This window comes from Oryctolagus cuniculus, chromosome 11, assembly GCF_051225735.1.
Source record: "Oryctolagus cuniculus isolate XC-2025 breed Fujian yellow rabbit chromosome 11, ASM5122573v1, whole genome shotgun sequence".
Lineage (NCBI taxonomy): Eukaryota > Metazoa > Chordata > Mammalia > Lagomorpha > Leporidae > Oryctolagus > Oryctolagus cuniculus.
The window spans coordinates 90281365-90289858 of record NC_142877.1 but is presented as its reverse complement, the minus strand read 5'-3'; the positions used below and the strand labels follow the sequence as shown (position 1 = coordinate 90289858).

General features: G+C 37.5%; 1 pseudogene; it reads right to left on the bottom strand.

Moving 5' to 3' along the window:
* Nucleotides 1-5872: 5872 nt before the first annotated feature.
* Nucleotides 5873-5987, bottom strand: LOC127491257 (U2 spliceosomal RNA; annotated as a pseudogene).
* Nucleotides 5988-8494: the final 2507 nt, after the last annotated feature.

Below are 8494 nucleotides of genomic sequence, written 5' to 3'. Positions count from 1 at the left end.
CATATGAATATACCGAAGATCCTGAATAACCATAGCACTCTTGAACAAAATAAAACAAGCAAAGATGGAGTCATCAAAATAACAAACTTAAAGACATACTATAGAGCTGATATATCTAAAACAGCATGGTTTAGGCATGAAAGCAAACACGTAGAGCAAAAGACAGAATGAAAACCTCAGAAGTGCATCCAAACATTTACAGCCAACTTATTTGTGATAAGGTAGCTAAAAACCTAACCTAGAGAAGAGACAGTCTACTCAATAAATGTTGCTGGAAAAATTGGATATCTGCATACAAAAGATTTAAAATTGAGTCCTACCTCTCACCCTCTACAAAAATAAACTAAACTGAATCAAAGATATAACTGTAAGACCTGAAACCAGAAACTATAAGAAGAAATTAGCCGCGGCGGCCATTGGAGGGTGAACCAACGGCAAAGGAAGACCTTTCTCTCCGTCTCTCTCACTGTCCACTCTGCCTGTCAAAAAAAAAAAAAAAAAAAAAAAAAAAAAAAAAAAGAAAGAAAGAAAGAAAGAAAGAAAGAAAGAAACACTTTAGGACATGGCATAACAACTTGATAAGATATCAGAAGCACACACAACAAAAAATATAGGCGAATGGGATTATATCAAGCTTAAAGACTTCAACTCAACAGAGTGAACAATTAACAAAGTGAATGGACAACTATAAAAATAGTAGAAAATTTTTGAAAAATATTCATATGACAAAGGATTAACATAAAAATACAAAGAACTAAAAAATTCTTCAATAAAGTAATAAATCCAGTTATGAAATAGGAAAATCATCTGAATAGACATTTCTCAGAAGGAACACAAATAGGCAACAAGTACATGAAAAAATGCTGATGATCCCCAGCCTCAGGGAAATACGAATCAAAACCACAATGAGGTATAATCTTGCTTCAGTTATAATGACCATTATTGAAAAGGCAAAAACCAATAAACAGCAGTAAGGATGTGGACAAAAGTGAACCTTTGTCCATTGTTAGAGGCAATGCAAATTAGTATATCAATTGTAGAGAGCAGTATGGGGGTTCCTCAAAAAATTAAAAATATATCCACCATCTGGCTCTTGATCTTCTTGCTGAGTATATACCTGAAGGAAATTGCAATAGTGTTTGAAAAAGATATGCCTTCCTCTGTTAGCTAAACACTATTCATGCGAGCCATGATATGAATCCATCTAGATGTTCATCAATAGATGAACTGATAAAATGTAGTATATATACACAATGAAATATTATTCCTCCATAATAAAACATGGAAGCCCGACATTGCAGCAAAATGGATGGAACAGGAAATCATTGTATTAAGTGAAATAAGGCAGTCACAGAAAGCCAAACACAGCATGTTCTCTCTCATGTGTAAATTAAAATAATAATAACAATCAACTTATACATACATATATACGATCTAATTTTAAAATTGTGATTTCTAGAAACTTGGAAAGATAGGGAGAGGAGAATGGAATGAGTTGCATATACAGTACCAAAACACATTAAGGTGAATATAATGGGTTCTCATGTCTTATTGCACAGTGGAGGTGACTACAGCTCATATTCTTACATTATATTCTACGTAAAGAATTGGTTCAGCTCCACACACAAAGAAAAATAGGGAAATGGAAGGGCCCATTGCCCAGTGTGGTGAAGTTATGCTATGTGTTGAATATTGCACTGTACCTCTTAAAAATGTAAAACTATTACATGTTAATCCAGAGTTTTTAAAAAAAAGTGTTTAAAAATGTTAAAATAATTTATGTACTAAAGAATCTCAACCATATCTCAAGACATCTTTCTATCTTCCAGACTAGATTATCTGTGTAATTGATATCTTGATTATATGTTAGTAACTGTTTTGAATTCAGTGTTTACTAAACAGAAATTTTGATAGGCATTCCTCTTCAAACTTGCTTCACTTCAAAAACATTCCATTTCATGTAATAAATGTTCTGTTTCCCCTTTTTGCTTAAGCCATATATCCAGAGTATTCTCTATCTCTCAAATCTCTCATATTCCATCTTCAGTCCATCGGAAAATTTTATTGACAGTGACATCAAAATACAGATATAGCCTATACCATATGCTTAGTTAACATTTTCCTAGTAAAACAGCACCTCTTGATTTATTTTAAGTAGCTTTATTGAGATATAATTCACATACATCATACCATTCATCCCTTTAAACTATACGGGTTTGTTGGTTTTCACTGTGTTTGCAAAGTTGTGCAAACGAGCAGAATCCTTTTTTTCTCACTCAAAATAAATCATATAACTGTTAGTGGTCTCTGCTTGTTCCCTCTCACCACCTCCACTCCCAGCTCTAAGACATCATTTATATCTCTGTCTTTATCTGACTATCTATTCTTGATGTTGAGAAAAAAATTCCTCCTATTTGTTTATAAATACATCCCATGAATGATATCTTCCCAACTTCTACTTCCCCTATCCCAAACTCTGTTCACCACCATCCTACTTTCTTTTTCTATGAAAGAGGCTTTTTTTTAAACTTTATTTAATGAATATAAATTTCCAAAGTACAGCTTATGGATTACAATGGCTCCCCCCCCCATAACGTCCCTCCCACCAGCAACCCTCCCCTTTCCTTCTCCCTCTCCCCTTCCATTCACATCAAGATTCATTTTCGATTCTCTTTATATACAGAAGATCAGTTTAGCATACATTAAGTGAAGATTTCAACAGTTTGCTCCCACACAGAAGCATAAAGTGAAAAAGACTGTTTGAGTACTAGTTATAGCATTAAATCTCAATGTACAGCACACTAAGGACAAAGATCCTACATGAGGAGTAAGTGCACAGTGACTCCTGTTGTTGACTTAACAAATTGACACTCTTGTTTATGGCCTCAGTAATCACCCTAGGCTCTTGTCATGAGCTGCCAAGGCTATGGAAGCCCCCTGAGTTCACTGACTCTGATCATATGTAGACAAGGCCATGGTCAAAGTGGAAGTTCTCTCCTCCCTTCAGAGGAAGGTACCTCCTTCTTTGATGGCCCATTCTTTCCACTGGGATCACACTTGAAGAGATCTTTCATTTAGGGTTTTTTTTTTTTTTTTTTCCCCAGAGTGTCTTGGCTTTCCATGCCTAAAATAGTCTCATGGGCTTTTCAGCCAGATCCGCATGCCTTAAGGGCTGATTCTGAGGCCAGAGTGCTGTTTAGGACATCTGCCATTGTATGGGTCTGCTGTGTATCTCGCTTCCATGTTGGATCGTTCTCTCCCTTTTTTATTCTATCAGCTAGTATTTGCAGACACTGTTCTTGTTTATGTGATCCCTTTGGTTCTTAGTCCTATCATTATGATCAATTGTGAACAGAAATTGATCACTGGGACTAGTGAGATGGCATTGTTACATGCCACCTTGATGGGATTGAATTGGAATCCCCTGGTATGTTTCTAACTTTAGCGTTTGAGGTAAGTCAGCTTGAGCATGTCCCGAATTGCACATCTCTTCCCTCTCTTATTCCCACTCTTATATTTAACAGCAATCACTTTTCAGTTAAGTTTCAGCACTTAAGAAGAATTGTGTATTGATTACAGTATTCAACCAAAAGTATTAAGTAGAACAAACAAAAAAAAAATACTAAGAGGGATAACATATTAAGTTGCTCATCAACAGTCAGGGTGAGGGCTGATCAAGTCACCGTTTCTCATAGTGTTCATTTCACTTTAACAGGTTTCCTTTTTGGTGCTCAGTTAGTTGTCACCTATCAAGGAGAACAAGTGGTATTTGTCCCTTTGGGATTGGCTTATTTCACTCAGCATAATGTTTTCCAAATTCCTAACAGGGATCACTTTTCAGTTAAAATTTAAACACCTAAGAATAATAATTGTGTGATAATTACAGAGTTCAACCAATGGTACTAGAGCAAAAAAAATACTAAAATGGATAAAGTATTACACTGTACATCAACCGTCAGGACAAGAGCTGATCAAGTCACTGTTTCTCATAGTGTCCATTTCACTTCAACAAGTTTCCCCTTTGGTGCTCAGTTAGTTGTTGCCGATCAGGGAGAACATATGGTATTTGTCCCTTTGGGACTGGCTTAATTCACTCAGCATGATGTTTTCCAAATTCCTCCATCTTGTTGCAAATGACCGGGTTTTGTTGTTTTTGACTGCTGTATAGTATTCTATAGAGTACATATCCCATAATTTCTTTATCCAGTCTACTGTTGATGGGCATTTGGGTTTTCAAAAGAGGAAATCCAAATGGCCAACAGACACATGAAAAAAATGTTCAAGATCACTAGCAATCAGGGAAATGCAAATCAAAACCACAATGAGGTTTCACCTCACCCCAGTTAGAATGGCTTACATTCAGAAATCTACCAACAATAGATGCTGGAGAGGATGTGGGGAAAAAGGGACACTAACCCAGTGTTGGTGGGAATGCAAACTGGTCAAGCCACTATGGAAGTCAGTCTGAAGATTCCTCAGAAACCTGAAAATAACCCTACCATTCAACCCAGCCATCCCACTCCTTGGAGTTTACCCAAAGGAAATGAAATTGGCAAACAAACAAGCTGTCTGCACATTAATGTTTATTGCAGCTCAATTCACAATAGCTAAGAAAGAGGCTTTTTATGATCATATATATGAGTGAGATTATCCAGTTTACAGTAGCACTTCTTGGATCTTAAAGTCAGACCTTGGAAGAATGCACATATAATATTCATTTTTCCATTCCTTCTTCAACTAAAATAACTGAGAGAATATTCTTGGTAAAAAAAAAAAAGAGATTTATTTCAGCTTACACTTTGGAGGTTCACAGTTCAAGGTTGGGTGGTCCCTTAGTTTGGTGTCGTGTGGAGGCTAGCAATGGCAGAATGTGTGCAGATGTAAAAATCATGTGGTGGTCCTGGAAGCAGAGGGAAAAGATAGGCTGAACTTGGGTTAGATAATCGACCCTCTCTGAAAAACAACATTCAAATACAAAACTCCCAAAGACCTAATGACCTCCCACTGTGCTCACACCCTAGCCAACAGAAGTAGGTCAAGTCTCCAGCCTAATCCATTAATCTTTTGCATTAGTTCATTAACTATTAGTGTAAGCTTTTTAGGTTTAAATATCCTCATGAATTTGGGGAGCTGAGTACTGTTCAATCTACAAGAGTATGCATCTTTCAGGTGAATTTACATAGGAAAAAAATTATATCTACATCTCCAAAACCCAACTCGATAAAACTTCTTTTAATTTTTAGAGAAACATTTAAAATTTTCAGAAGCTTCATTTATTTATTTGAAAGGCAGAGTGACAAAGAGAGAGGGAGAAACAGAGAGAGAGAGAGAGAGAGAGAGAGATTTTCCATCATCTAGCTCACTCCTCAGATAGTCAAAATAGCTGGGACTGAACCAAGCCAAAGCAAGAGGTTGGAGTTAACAGCTGGGTCTCCCATATGGGTGGCAGGGACTCAAGTACTTGAGCCGTCATCTGTAGCTTCCTAGGCACATTAGCAGACAGCTGGATTGGAATCAGCAATTCCATATGGAATGCCAGCATCCCAAGTGGTACATGCCACAGCAGAATGTCCAATTAAACATTTTAAGACAATGTTTTAAAGGAATATTTTGACAAAATAATGTGTAAGGAAAATCTTGAATACATTTCAAATAAAATTTATATAATATCAGAATCATGTAGAAACATTCAAATATTTCAGCAAAGGAATTACGTCCTTTAGATTTGTAACAGGTACTAACAGGTAAAACTACTGATAAAGCAAATTTTTGTCAACATTTATATGAATAGTTTTGTCATAACAAAACATTTTGCAGCTGGTTGTACTAATGCATTGCTTATATACAGATTTTTTTTATTTTTAGTAATATATTATGGTTTTAATAACAATAATAATGAGGAATAGTGTTGGGAGGCAGGGAGTCTAATATTAAACTGATAAGAACAGATAGTACACTTGATCTTAGCCAAAAGGCCAAGAAGCGATTCAGAGTGTCTAATATTCAGCAGTGTGATACTTACATGAAGAAAGCTTCATTATCTACCCAGAATCTAATCACTGTTTCTTCTAGTACCTCTGCCCTGGTATGAGCTGCCATTTCCCTTATCATGAATAGTGCAATTTGCTTCTGTAATGGCTAATTTCAGGTGTCTACTTGATTGATAAAGCAATACTTAAAAGCTTGGAAAGGCATGGTTTTATGTGTGTGTGAAGACATTTCCAGAGGTGGTTATTCTGTGTGAGTGGACTATGAGGAAGATACATGCTCAGTGTGGGTAGGCACCATCCAGTTGTTTTCAGAGCCTGGAGAGGGTAAATCTAGGTGGATTGATTGCTCTGGTTCTTATAGGGACATACTTGTCTCTTCCTAGACATCAGAACTCCAGAGTTCCAAACTTTGGACTCCATGTTTTACACTAGTAATCCTTTCCATGGGTATTTCAAGTTGTCAGCCTTGAATGAAAGTTACAGTATTAGCTTCCCTGATATTATGTCCTTTGAACTTAGACTGGGCCATGCTACTGGCACCCCAGGATAGCAAGTCGTGGGATAAGCAGGATAAGCAGTCGTGGGATTTCTCAGTTGCCATAATAGCATAAGCCAATTCCCCTAATAAATCTCTCATATATTTGTACTCCTATCTTACTGGTTCTCTCTCTTAAACAATCCTAATCAACCTCCCTAGCAGGTGTTGGCTGCTTTTATCCCTAATATTACTCACCTCTGCTGCATCCTTACCACATTAGCCTCATCAAGTGTTTTTTTTTTCTCTCTCAAACTCTCCTCTAGTCACCAACAACTCCAACTCCATGCACTCTCAGTTCATAAGCCTTTTGCCTTCTTGTTCCCTGAATCTGTAATGTTTTTCCTTTGAATAACTTCTTGGTTAATACTCTTTTGATATTTCCTAAATTTTAAAGATGACTTCATATTTATTTATTTGAGATACAGAGTGGGGGAAAGGAAGGAGGGAAGGGGAGAGAGAGAGAGAGGGAGGGAGGGAGAGGGAGAGAGGGAGAGAGGGAGAGAGGGAGAAGGGGAGAGAGGGAGAGGGAGAGAGGGAGAGAGGGAGAATCTTCCATCTGCTGGTTTACTCCCCAAATGCTTACCACTTCCAGGTTCAGCCCAGGCTAAAGCCCAGAACCCAGAACCAGGAATTCCATTCTTGTCTCCCACATACGGTGGCTGTGGTACAAGTGCTTGGACCATTTTCCCCTGCCTTCCCAGGCACATCAGCAGGGAGCTGGATTGGAAGCAAAGCAGCAGGGACTGTGACACTCCAATTCGGGATGCTGGCATCACAAGAGGTTCCTTATTCTGTTGCACCACAAACTGGGCCCCATTTTAACTATTTTTAAGCATAAGCATTTGTATTGGAAGACTTTTATCTCCATAATTCAGATTGTTGAGAACTCAGTTTTTGACTCATAAGTAGCAAGGCAGCCACATAAGTTCTATGCACTGAACTGCAGTCTTGTCCCTGTTGCTGACCAATGTCAGAAAACTTTATGCAGAAACACAAGGCATTTAATAGTTATGGAAATTCACACAAATCCTTATCTTAGCCAATATAAAAATTTGCTAATGATTAGAGGAGGAGGCTAGCAGAGAATAGGCAAAAATTCAGCTTCAAAGCACTGATTTTTTTGAGGTGATCAAAGCCATCAAACCTGGCTTCAAAAAATACCTCCTTTTTTCCTTGAGACATATTTGGTTCCAAAGTAACAGTAGACATCAAATGTAATGTGTAGAGAGACTTATGGAAAATAAAAGAGCTCAAATTTGAACTTTTAAAAGATTTGATTTTTTGATATCTATTATCTATTTACTGCAACTGAAAGAGAGAGATTCCATCCTCTGGTTCTCTTCCCAAATGCCCATAACAGCCAGGGTGGAACCAGGCAGAAGCCAGGAATCAGAAACTACCTCCGGATCTCCCATGTGTGTCAGGGACCCCCATCATTTGCTGTCTCCTAGATCCATTAGCAGGAAGCTGAAATCAAATGCAGAGGTGGGACTTGATTCCAGGTCTTCCAATATGAGCATTTGTTGTTCAGCCAGCTATGTCCCATAAGGTCACAATTTCAGATTTATTTATCATAAGAATCCTAGACTATCATGCTTTCTGCTTAAACAAAGTTCTTTGATAACCAATTCTTTGGTTACCTCTATGCTAGGAACTGCCATCACAGTGTTTACAAAGTCTTGGTCAAAGCCATTGGCAGCATTCCTAACACTGAGGAGTGGAGAGCAAGTTACAGAACAGCTGCCAACAGTTCTGATTCCATAGTGTATTATGGAACGCACATCTTCATACTATAGTGTAAGATATTTGAAGTTGAAATCTAGCTTAAATGCTTATTAACTCTGTGACTTTGGACAAACTGAATTATTTCTGAAACAGTGTCCTATTTGTGAAGCGACATTAATATTTAGTCCATAAAATTTTGCATGATGACATGAGTCAACCTTGTAAGTCAAATGCATCTATC